General features: G+C 52.7%; 2 pseudogenes; both read right to left on the minus strand.

The window, feature by feature from the left end:
- Positions 1–219: 219 nt before the first annotated feature.
- Positions 220–1,688, minus strand: LOC120654591 (annotated as a pseudogene).
- A 117-nt stretch (positions 1,689–1,805) lies between these two features.
- On the minus strand, positions 1,806–4,327 carry LOC120702852 (annotated as a pseudogene).
- Between the last annotated feature and the right edge of the window lie 7,576 nt (positions 4,328–11,903).

Consider the following 11,903-nt stretch of genomic DNA (forward strand, 5'->3'; position numbering starts at 1 on the left):
AATAGTAAGAGACTGAGGTAGGGTGCTTATTGAATTAGGCTTGCAGAAAAAAAGGTAATGATTGACAGTCTATCAAAGGAATTAGACTTACAAACATCTTTTTGAAGTACTCAAGATCAGCACCCCCATGACCCATCTTAATGCTGCTTCACATCTAGAACAACAAGCAAAATGTCACTTCAAACAAATCATGTCAAGAAGGCGAAAAGAACTGGAAATCTACCTCCTTAAGCCATCAAGTATTTCCGGATTGTTTGGGTCACACCTCAAACCCTCTTGGTAAGTTGCCATATTTTCATAATCTTCCATCAGGAACTGAACTTTAGCTTTGCGCACATAGCCCTTCAGAAAAGTAGGATCCAGTTCAATGCATTTCTGCATCCTCAAGACCTTGGGTAAAGCTCCCAGATAGATGTAGCATTGAGCTCTGTTGCTAAAATCTGAAAGATCAGATATTGAAACATCAAAACAAATTACTATAGCTATAGAAGACATCAAAACAACAAATTACTGTATCTGAGCGTGTCAAGGAGAAAAGGGGAAGCCCAAGGACATGACAATAAAATGAACAATGCATGCCAAATATGCCTGATCATAGAGGCATATTTGATTTACCAATGTAAATTTAGTTTGGAAGAAATCGCACCAATATAAAAGAGGTGAGATTTTACCAAGGATCTATAGTCCTATATTTATTTGAGAAGGAAAAACAGAGTAGTAGCCAAAATGCTTACTCTAGGATCCTTTTGGGTTCATTTTCATAGCTTGAGTGTAGTGCACTGCTGCTTCATGGTATTTCTTCTGCTTGAACGATTCATTGCCTGCAATTTTGTGCACACTAAGCAGCAGTTGTATATCACAATCAGATATATATATGATGCTTTAAAAACAGACTACTAGGAACCGTGTGTAGTATCGACTCGTCCCTTTCTTTTGTGCTCTCTGTCGTTCGGTCACATCAAATGGGAACCCTCAGATAGCATAACCTGCTGCGTTCCCCATTGGAAGTTCATTCAAAGAAACCATGATCTAGCAGCACCCAGACGGCCAAACCTCTCTCACGGTTGTGGTCGGCGGCCTGGCCCCGTCGCTCCTTCTCCTCCAGCTCCTTCCTCTTGCTCTCCGCCCTGCCGAGCCTGTCAAGCGTCTCCTCGCTGTAGTGTTCGGCCAGCGACTGCTGCAGGGCCCTGACTGCCGGCGCGTAGTCCCCGGCGCAGCCCGCGAGCTCGAGCAGCGCCGACGCCTTCCGCGACAGCGCCTTCGCGACCAGCTTGTTGTCGGCGGCGCTGAGCTCCCTGCCGCGCTCACGGCCTCGTCGCAGTCCCTCACGCACTCCTGGTACTGAAAATTTTCTCGAAGCGTCGTCAGCGGCCGGCGAGGGCACGGAATGGAGGGGGTCGTGGCCGTCAGCGCATTTGGCGGGTGCCGGGCTGCCGGCGGGTTGATGGTGCGGCGGCGACTAGGAGGGAGCGGCTGGACGAGACCCTTGCCGGAGTTTGGGGAGCATCTGCTCCGCGCGGCGGTTTGTCTTCATCTACTGCCAAGTGGGACCTGGGGAGAGGGAGTGGGCCCACCTCCTCTGTGCAGCCACGAGCCCACTGTAGGTAGCAGCAGGTCCTACGGCTTTGCTACTGCAGTTCAGAAAGAATCTTTTGCGTACAACTATCCGCGCTCCGTCCTCGTGCCATGGCCCACTTTTCAGGACGCCCGTGGCATTTTGCGTTTGGTAGGTCCAGATGGACCAAATCATGCACGAAAAAAAAAAAGAACTTTACCATGGCAGCACATCGTGACATCTTGATGAATGATGAGCTAATGACGTAGTTGGATAATAGGCAAATATGTCTTTTAGCTCCGGGCCTAAACAGTGCATGCAGGTCTTGGCAGGCATCACTGTCTTAAGTTTAATCAATACAGGCTACAAGCATACAATGCTAGTACACTATTGCAGCTAGTTGAATGTTAGCTCTACAGTTCAAAAGGAAAAGAAAGTTAGCTCTACGTGAGCAGCAATTCAACTCGTCAGGACCAAGGCATTGGTAGAGGGGGCACCGAACAGATATCTGGTGGCGGAGAACTGGAGAAGCACGCAGCACCCAACAGACTACAAGGCCACATTCTGCTTCTGGAGCCATTCCTGGATGGCGGAACGGAGCGCGCGATTGGGAATGAGCTCGTCGTGTTCCAGTCGCATATTAGTCATCGGTGACGTGTCATGGCCTCCATCGAGCCAGCTCCTGATGGCCTCGGCTTCGTAGGTGAATCCGTCCGCTGCAATGTGTGGATCGTTCATGACATCCTGAAATAAGATCACAAAAGTAGTATGGTTAGTCATCAGAAGAAAAGGGAGTTGTTCATGTGTTGCGTGCATTTTCACGAAAGAACAAAAGCAGAAGACACATTCAGCTTAATATTCGGTTCTTCAGTGCAACAATCCATACATTTGTTCACGAGCTGGGGAAAGCCAGGTGAAGGCGCAAAAAGTCGTCATTATACTCACCTGAAATATAGGGCAGATGAAATATGACGGTGTGCAGTTTTCATCAGATACTGATCTAGAAGATGAGGCCGACGGTGTCAGTATGGTTGCAGCATCCCTAATCGCTTCAACCACTCCCCACACCATGACTGAAAGATCAGGACGGCACTTCCGGCTTGTCTCTGTGCAACTGAGAGCAAGGTGTGCTAGCTGTTGGGCGTACACGTCAGGCCACTCTCCTGCTAAGGTATCAACAACTGAGTTCAGGTCGCCTTTGACCATGGCATCCTCCACAATCTTCTTTATACCATCAGGAGGCCTTCCTGTCAAAAGGCGCAAGACCACAATCCCAAAAGAATAAACATCGGATTGACATGTCAGCTCTCCAGTGGCAAAAAATTCTGGGTCCATGTACTGAAGGGTTCCCATGGGATGCATGGTGAGATACATGGTAGTGTTGTTGGGGCTTTGCACCAGCGAGAGAGTCACTAAGTTTACTGACTAAATTAACATCAAGAAGGATGTTGGCAGGTTTCAGATCTCCATGAACAACAGGGTGTGGTTTATTCTTGTGCAGAAAGGTCAATGCTGAACAAATCTCAGCAATAATTCGGATGCGAGTCTGCCAGGGTAGATTGAGTCTCTTTTCTGCACAAACAAGAAAATCTTCAAGGCTTCCATTTGGTAAGAACTCATATACAAGTGTAGATGACTCCAAGCAGGCTCCTAACAGAGTTACAAGGTGAGGGTGCCTCACTCTACTCAAGATAGCAACCTGCAGCAGGAAAACCAAACAAGCCATTCAAGCATTCTTTCATGGGTAAAGTGTGCTTTCAAAGTACATTTTCTATTTTAGTTTCATTTGTAAGCTTAAAAGGAACTAGAGATCAAGCCTTTCTTTAACTTTGACAAACAATTTAGTTTTCAGAATGAATTGAATTGGACTACCTCTTGCTCGAACTGTGATTGTCCCTGTAAATTATCAGGTTTCAACACCTTTATTGCAACTTTCATGTTCCGGAGGGTACCTCTGTACACGCATCCAAACCCACCTTCTCCAATTTTAAGCGAACTACTCAAATTTTCAGTAGCGCACTCCAGTTCAGATGATGAAAATTCACAGTGCATTGATGTAGTCAATACTGAAAGCATCTGGCCTCTTTTTTGACGCAACTCTTGAACCTCCCGGACAGCATGATTCCTCTCGCGGAGCAAGTGATCATGCTCTGATAGAAGCCGTTCATACTGTCCTCTGGATTCAGAGAGCTGACCTTGTAGATGCTCATTGGCCTTCTCAAGTTTCTCTATGACCTCAGCGTGTTGTTTTTTAAGTCGTTCCAACTCTTGGTGTACCCCAGAAAGATGTTCCTCCATTGTTCTAGCCTGCAGGGGAAAAAGCCATTCTCATCCAATATTGAGATAGATATCTTATGGTTCAGTAAGAACAGCATCCTGGAAACTTTGTTAAGGACAACTTGCTCATGTCCTGGATTTTTTTTTTGGGGATAAAACTATAAAGCCTACCATGAAATAAAAGAATGTTCAAAAGACAAGACTGACATGGCTATTCGATAAATATATTTATTCTTACTCTACATGATAATTCTATTGGGAAAAAAATGAATTGATGATGATCTTTGATCACCAATCCAGATAATTCAACTTTTTGCCACACAAAAAAAGATTATAATAGTTTTGAGCGAATCATAGTACTAAAGATTGTAAGAGAGAGGATAGGAGAGAATAATAGCTTGTATTGTTCCAAACCCTAGAAGGGTGGGATATATAGATCCTACACATGGGCCTCTAGATGGGCCTCTATACATGGGCTCAATATACTCCAACACCCCCCCGCAGTCTGAACTACCGGCGCAGCGGTGTTCAAGACTAGACCACAAGAAAGCTAACACCCCCCGCAGTCTGAACAACCGACGCAGCGGTGTTCAAGACTGGACAAGATGAGAGTACAAATAGAGCACAAAAGGGCTAACAACCCCCCCCCCCCCCCCCGCAGCCACAACTAGCCACCGGCTACGTTGAGGCTGGATCGAAACTCCGAGAAGGTCGACGAGGGCAGCCCCTTGGTGAAGATGTCAGCAAACTGGGAGGTAGTCGGGACATGGAGTACCCGAACATCGCCGATGGCGACTCTGTCGCGCACGAAATGTAGGTCGATCTCCACGTGCTTCGTCCAATGATGCTGGACGGGGTTGGTGGAGAGATACACGGCGCTGACGTTGTCGCAGTAGACGAGTGTGCTCTTGGCGAGCGGGCTGTGGAGCTCCGCCAAGAGCTGTCGTAGCCAGGACGCCTCCGCCACGCCATTAGCGACAGCCCGGTACTCCGCCTCGGCACTGGAGCGGGAGACAACCGGCTGCCGCTTGGACGACCAGGAGACCAGGTTCCCGCCCAGGAAGACGGCATAGCCAGAGGTGGAGCGACGAGTGTCCGGGCAGCCAGCCCAGTCAGCGTCGGTGTAGACCAACAGCTCAGCAGAGGACGAGCGGTGAAGTACCAGGCCGAGATCCACAGTGCCACGGACGTACCGGAGGAGACGCTTCAGCGCAGCAAGGTGTGACTCCCGGGGATCATGCATATGGAGACAGACCTGCTGAACAGCGTAGGTGAGATCCGGCCTGGTGAAGGTGAGGTACTGCAAAGCGCCGGCCAGACTCCGGTAGGCGGTAGGATCATCCATCGGAGCACCCAGATCAGCAGACAGATTCGCCTGAGTGTCGACTGGAGTGGAGCAGGGCTTGCAATCATTCATCCCAGCCCGCTCCAGAATATCGAGGGCGTACAGCCGCTGGTGAAGGAGAAGACCAGACGGGCGAGGCTCAACAGTGACGCCCAAGAAGTGGTGGAGCTGACCGAGATCCTTCATAGCGAACTCCCGCTGCAGAGAGGAGATGACACTCTGAAGCAACTGCGGACTGGAAGCTGTGAGCACAATGTCGTCGACATATAGCAGCAGATAGGCAGTCTCATCCCCACGGTGGTAGATGAAGAGAGACGTGTCAGACTTGGCCTCGGTGAATCCCAGTGTCATCAAGAACGTGGCGAACCGAGAGTACCAAGCCCGAGGAGCCTGCTTCAGTCCATAGAGAGACTTGTTGAGCCGGCAGACCATATCCAGACGACTCGAGTCCACAAATCCCGCTGGCTGAGAGCAGTAGACAATCTCTGACAAGGTGCCGTGAAGAAACGCATTCTTCACGTCCAGCTGATGCACAGGCCAAGAGTGCGAGAGCGCAAGCGAAAGGACCGTGCGCACCTTAGCGGGCTTCACGACTGGGCTGAAGGTCTCATCATAATCAACACCAGGCCGCTGAGTGAACCCCCGGAGAACCCAGCGAGCCTTGTAGCGCTCCAGTGTGCCATTAGCCCGACGCTTATGCGTCCAGATCCACTTGCCAGTCACCACATTGCAACCAGACGGACGCGGCACGAGGTCCCACGTCTGGTTGGCAAGAAGAGCCGCGTACTCCTCTTCCATCGCACGACGTCAGTGAGGATCCGCCAAGGCGTCGCGGACAGAGGAGGGTATCGGAGAGACCCGCGGCTCTCCCTCGGTGGCGGAGAGAGTCGCGGCCTGAGACGCCATTCGCCGAGTCACCATGGGATGGATATGCCGAGGATCCCGATGGATGACTGGCGGGTGGTATACCTCCGGCTCGGCTCGAGAGTGAGCCGGAGGAGGCGGCGGCGGCGACGGCTCCGGCGTCGGCGTCGCAGGAGCCTCTGGAGCAGGAGGCGGCGCCAGTGTCGGCGCCGAACGACGCCGGTACACCTGCACCGGCTCAGCGTACCGCTGCGGTGTCGGGGTCGGCGTCGAGCGACGCCGGTACACCTGCACCGGCTGAGCGTACCGCGCAGGTGCAGGTGAAGGCACCAGGGCCGCGCGTGGCGCAGCGGGTGACACCGGGTCCCCGCGGCACGACCGGAGGTCCGGGACCGCGCGTGGCGCGACCGCGGGCACCGGGCCCGCGCTTGGCGCAGCAGGGATCACCGGAAACGGTGCCGGCGTGCCGGAAAACCTGCAGGAAAAGGACAGACAGGTAACGGTGGCTGAACCACCGGGTCAGTCGGAAACAGAGACTCCAGCTCGGGGTCAGGAGAAGGTGTAGAGGAGGTAGAGTAGGGGAAATCCGACTCGTCAAAGACGACGTGTCGGGAGATCAGGATGCGGCGAGAGGTGAGGTCAAAGCATCGGTACCCCTTGTGGTCAGGGGAGTAACCAAGGAACACACAACGAGTCGAGCGGGGCCAGCTTGTGAGGCAGTGGCGGAGGTGTTAGGGTAACACGCACACCCGAAAACCCGAAGGTGGTCGTAGCGAGGAGGGGTACCGAAAAGAGCGTGGTGTGGAGTGGGAGCAAGAGAAGCAGTGGACGGAAGACGGTTGAGCAAGTAGGTGGCGGTGTGGAGGCTCTCAGCCCAGAAGCGCGGGGGCAGAGAAGCCTGGATCAGAAGGGTGCGCACGACGTCGTTCGTCGTGCGAATCATTCGCTCAGCCTTGCCGTTCTGAGGAGAGGTATACGGACAAGACATACGCAGCTGAACACCCCGAGAGAGGAAGAAAGAACGGGAGGTGGAGTTGTCGAACTCCCACCCGTTGTCACACTGGACGGCCTTAACGGTGAGACCGAACTGAGTGGACACCCAGGCAAAGAAGTGGAGGAGGGTGGAGGTCTCAGACTTGGTGCGCAAAGGAAACGTCCAAGAGTAGTGTGAGAAGTCGTCGACCACCACCAGATAGTACTTATAACCAGAAAGGCTAAGTACAGGAGAGGTCAACAGGTCACAGTGAACAAGGTCAAATGCATGCTTCGCATGCGAAGAAGAAGAAAAAGGTAGCCGAACATGACGACCGAGCTGGCACGCATGGCAGAGGGGCTCAGCAGGAGCCCTAGTACCAGGAACATCGGTACTACGACTGAGCTGAGCCAGAACGTCGTGGCCAGGGTGACCAAGACGGCGGTGCCAGGTGGTGGAAGACGGCGTCGCGACAAAAGCGGCAGACCAAGACGGCCAGGGCGAAGAAGAAGGCGAGAGTGGTGCAGCGGAAGAAGGAAGGCGAAGGGTGTAAAGGGGCCCCGTACTGTCACACCGGAGTAGCGGACGCCGGGAGGCCAAATCCTTTACAGTGAGGCCAGAAGAATCAAACTCGATGGAATAAGAATTGTCAGTTGTAAACTGACGAATGGAAAGAAGATTATGAACCATCTGAGGAGCAACAAGGACATTGGGAAGACGAAAAGATCCAGGAGCAGAACCCACGGCGGTGACAGGAAGGCAAGACCCATCACCAACCATGATGGAAGAAGAACAAGAGAGGTGTGGGGGTCGGACAGACGAGAGAATACCGACATGTGGGGTGGTGTGGAAGGAGGCACCCGAGTCGGCGATCCACTCGGTGCTGACCGGCTGCGTCCGCCCCGTGGCGCTCAAAGACGGCGCCAGTACGTTCTGGTCCCACCCCCCAGGCCAGGTCGGCTGCTGGCTGGGTGGAGCGGGCGGTAGCCAGAACAGCGCAAAGAGAGGGGCAGCAGCGGCGAGCATGGCCGCCGGCTGGGGCTGAGGACAAGGGCCCACCCCCTGCGCGGCGAGCACGACGGCCTGGGCCTGCGCGGCAGCGAGGGAGGCGACGGCCCGCGCGGCCTGCGCAGCGGGCGCGTCGGGCGCGACGGCGGCCACAAAGGCGGCGGCGGCGTGCGTGGCGCGGCCCGCGCCCTGGAGCAGAGGAGGCGCCTGGGCGGCGGCCTGGAACAAAGGAGGGGCGGCCCCACGCCCGGGAACAAAGGAGCTGCGGCAGAGGCCGTGGATCCAGCGCCAGGGGCAACGCCACGCCGTGAGCAGAGGCGGCGGCGGCGGCGGCCCAGGTGCGGCGACGGCAGGCCAGGGGGCGGAGGCCCACGAGGAAGGCGGCCCTGGCGGCGGTGGCGCGTCCTGGGGCCACGGCCGCGCCGCGGGGGGCATCCCGGGCGCAGGCCAAGGAAGGAAGGAGGGAGTAGCAGCGCCGTGGGCGGCCTGGGCGGCGGCCGCGGCACTGGCAGCGGCGAGCGGCTGCTGCAGCAGTCCCATGGCCCCGACGCCAGTCGCTGCAGGGGCGGTGGGGGAGGCTGCATCAGCGCTCGAACGGGCCGGTGGCGTGGCCTGGGCGGCCGGGCGGCGGCGGCAGGCAACACGGCGACGGCAGTTGCGGCGCGTGCGATGTCTGCGGCACCCACGACGGCCACAGGAGGTAGTGGCGGCCCGTGGGGAGGTGTGGAAGATGGGCCACCTCTTCCTGGGCCAGGACCCAACGTGCCGCCGCCCCCTGGCCCATCCTCCAACAGCCTGGGCACAGCCCCCTCCGCGGCCTCATACGCGCAGGGCGGAGTCCAGAGGCGCAGGGCCGAGGAGCGGTCGGCGTTCACGGGCGCGGCGATGGCGATCTCGGCGGCGCGAGGAGCAGAGGAAGAGGGCAGGAGCTTGGTGGGAACGTGAAAGCATCTAGGCCCCTAATTCGAGTTTTGGTAATTAATGACAACGGTTTTGGATTAACGATTTCATTTGATAATGAGTATAGGTTGATCCACGGATGAAAGAGATTCGGTTGTGTACGTATGGAATTTTGGAGATGATGAGCAAAGCTCGGGCTCAAGGCAAAGGTATAAAATAGGGCCTTTGTATTTTACCGGTCACAAGGCGTTTAGTGGTTGAAAAGTGACCGGATTTGTTGGATAGTTAGCCGTTCTATCAAGAGGGGTTGTGTACTCATGCTTGACGGGTCTTTAGTGCCATTTTGCTCAAAATGTCTAGTTGCATGCATGAGGGCTAACGGCGTTTTGAAAAGATTTGAAATAGACTAAGTTCGAGAGCTCACTGAGTAACGGCGGACAGTCCGCACCTGAGGGGCGGACAGTCCGCGCCCGTTCCAGAGAGCTTGCAGAGGCTCTGGTGGGCTGGCGGACAGTCCGGCGCAGAGGGGCGGACAGTCGCGATCGTTCCAGAGAGCTTGCAGAGGCTCTGGTGGGCTGGCGGACAGTCCGGCCCAGGTGGGCGGACGGTCCGCTACTGTATTTCATTTTTACCAGAAAGGGTGTCTCTCTGGTGTGGGCTTCAAAGTTAAACTGCGGACGGTCCGCTCCTGAGGCGCGGACGGTCCGCAGGCTAATCTCAAAGTTGTTCCAGAGACGATGTTAGTCTCTGGTGGGATTGGAACTCTTAACTGCGGACGGTCCGCCACTGGGGCGCGGACGGTCCGCCAGGGCTTAACGGCTAGTTCTGACATGCATTAAATGCACTCTGACTCACTGGTTTATAATGGCGGACAGTCCGGTTTTTGAACCGCGGACGGTCCGCGACTTCGCAGAAAAGAGTGTAACGGCTAGTTTTTGGAGGGATGTCTATATATACCCAATGCCCGGCCATTGGGTGACGCTCTTGGCCATTTGGATAGCATTCTTGACACATTAGAGCTAAGGCATTCCTCCCTCACACACACTTACTTAGAGATTGCATTTTTAAGAGTGTGAGAGCTTCCTAGTGCATTGCATCAAGAGTTTGAGCTTTGTGGCATTAGGGAAACTTCAAGCAAGCGTCATCAACTTGTTACTCTTGGGAGTTGCCGCTCCCTAGACGGCTTGGAGAAGTGGATTTCGTGGAGCACCTCCAAGGAGATTGTTGAGGAGCCCCGATTTCGGTTGTGAGAGGTCTTGTGCTCACCTCACCGGAGTGGTGAAGAGCAACTCTAGTGGAATCGAGGTGTGGAGCGGTTCCTTGATTCAAGCCGGCTCAAGATCAAGAGTTCTTGATAGAGGAGCGGTTGATTCTTGGAATCCACCTCAACGTGGATTAGGGGTGACCGGCAAGTCATCGACACCACGGAATATATTCTTGTGTCAAGCTCGGTTACTACTCTTGCTCTCTTTTATTCTTGTCTTTACTTTGAGCAATTTACTTTACTAGAGCTTGATTCGTGTCTTGTCACCCTAGGTTGCAAACCCATCTAGAGATTGTAATAGCTTGACATAGGGCTTTCCTTTGTTAATTAAATTTCTCTAGTGTTGTTGGTTTTAGATTTTAAACCGCCTATTCACCCCCCCTCTAGTCGGTGTTCTTGATCCTACAAGTGGTACCAGAGCTAAGTACTCCATTATTAATTAAGGATTTAACCATCTTGGAGTAGAACAATGACTAGTGATCATGGGATTCATGTTGGGAAGCCACCGTTCTTGATCCTACAATTATGATTATTGGAAGACTAGGATGTCGGCTCATCTCAAAGCCATGAGTAGAAAGCTATGGAGAGTAGTAAATGATGGATATGTCATTTTGGACCCAAAGAGTTTGACACCCCTAGATGAGGAAAATGAGACACTAAATGATCAAGGGGTTAATGTGCTCTTTAGTGCTCTTGATGTAAATGAATTCAATAGAGTCAAGAGCCTCACAAATGCAAATGACATATGGAAGAAGCTCATGGAAATTCATGAGGGTACATCAACGGTGAAGAAGGCCAAGCTATACTTGCTTAAAGGAAATTTTAGTGAATTCACCATGAAGAAGGATGAGAGCATAGCCGAGATGTTCAACCGGCTAAATGACATTGTAAATGATCTCAAGGGACTTGGATTTGAGGTACCGGATGGGGATTTCAACCACAAGTTTCTTAGATGTCTTCCGGAAAGATATGACACAATTGTGACCTTACTTGTAAGGTCAAATGTGAAGACCGCAACTCCCACACAAATATTGGGAGAAATTCTCACACATGACATGTTCAAGAAATCTCAAGATGAAGCTCATGGTGGAGAAATTGATATGAAAAAGAAAAGTGTGGCATTCAAAGCTCAAGATAGCAAAAATGAAGAAGAAAGTGGATGCCAAGAAGAAGAATCGGATGAGGAGATGGCTCTTTTTGTCAAGAGATTCAATAGAATGATGAGCAAAAAGAGTTTTGGCAAGAGAGGTCAATCATCAAGAAAAAATCCTTTTGTGGACAAGACTTGCTTTAATTGTGGTGAAGTAGGTCATATCATTGTCAATTGTCCAAACAAGAAAAAGGACAAGAAAAATGATGAAAAGAAGAAGAAGAAGTTCATCAAGAAGAAAAAGAATGGCCAAGCTTATTTTGTTGAATGGGATTCCGATGCAAGCTCCGATGATGATGATGATGATGATGACAAGCCATCCAAGGGAGTTGCCGGGATCGCCATCAAGGAGGCTCCATCACTCTTCTCTACACCACATTGTCTTATGGCAAAGGGTGGTGCAAAGGTAAATTACAAGTCCGGGGGAAGACATTGGGTGCTTGATAGTGGATGCACTCAACACATGACCGGAGATCAAATGATGTTTTCCTCTCTAGATGAGAATGTTGGTGGCTATAGTGACATTATCTTTGGTGACAATAGCCGGGGCAAAGTCAAAGGAGTTGG

Source organism: Panicum virgatum, chromosome 1K (genome assembly GCF_016808335.1).
Source record: "Panicum virgatum strain AP13 chromosome 1K, P.virgatum_v5, whole genome shotgun sequence".
Taxonomy (NCBI): Eukaryota; Viridiplantae; Streptophyta; class Magnoliopsida; order Poales; family Poaceae; genus Panicum; species Panicum virgatum.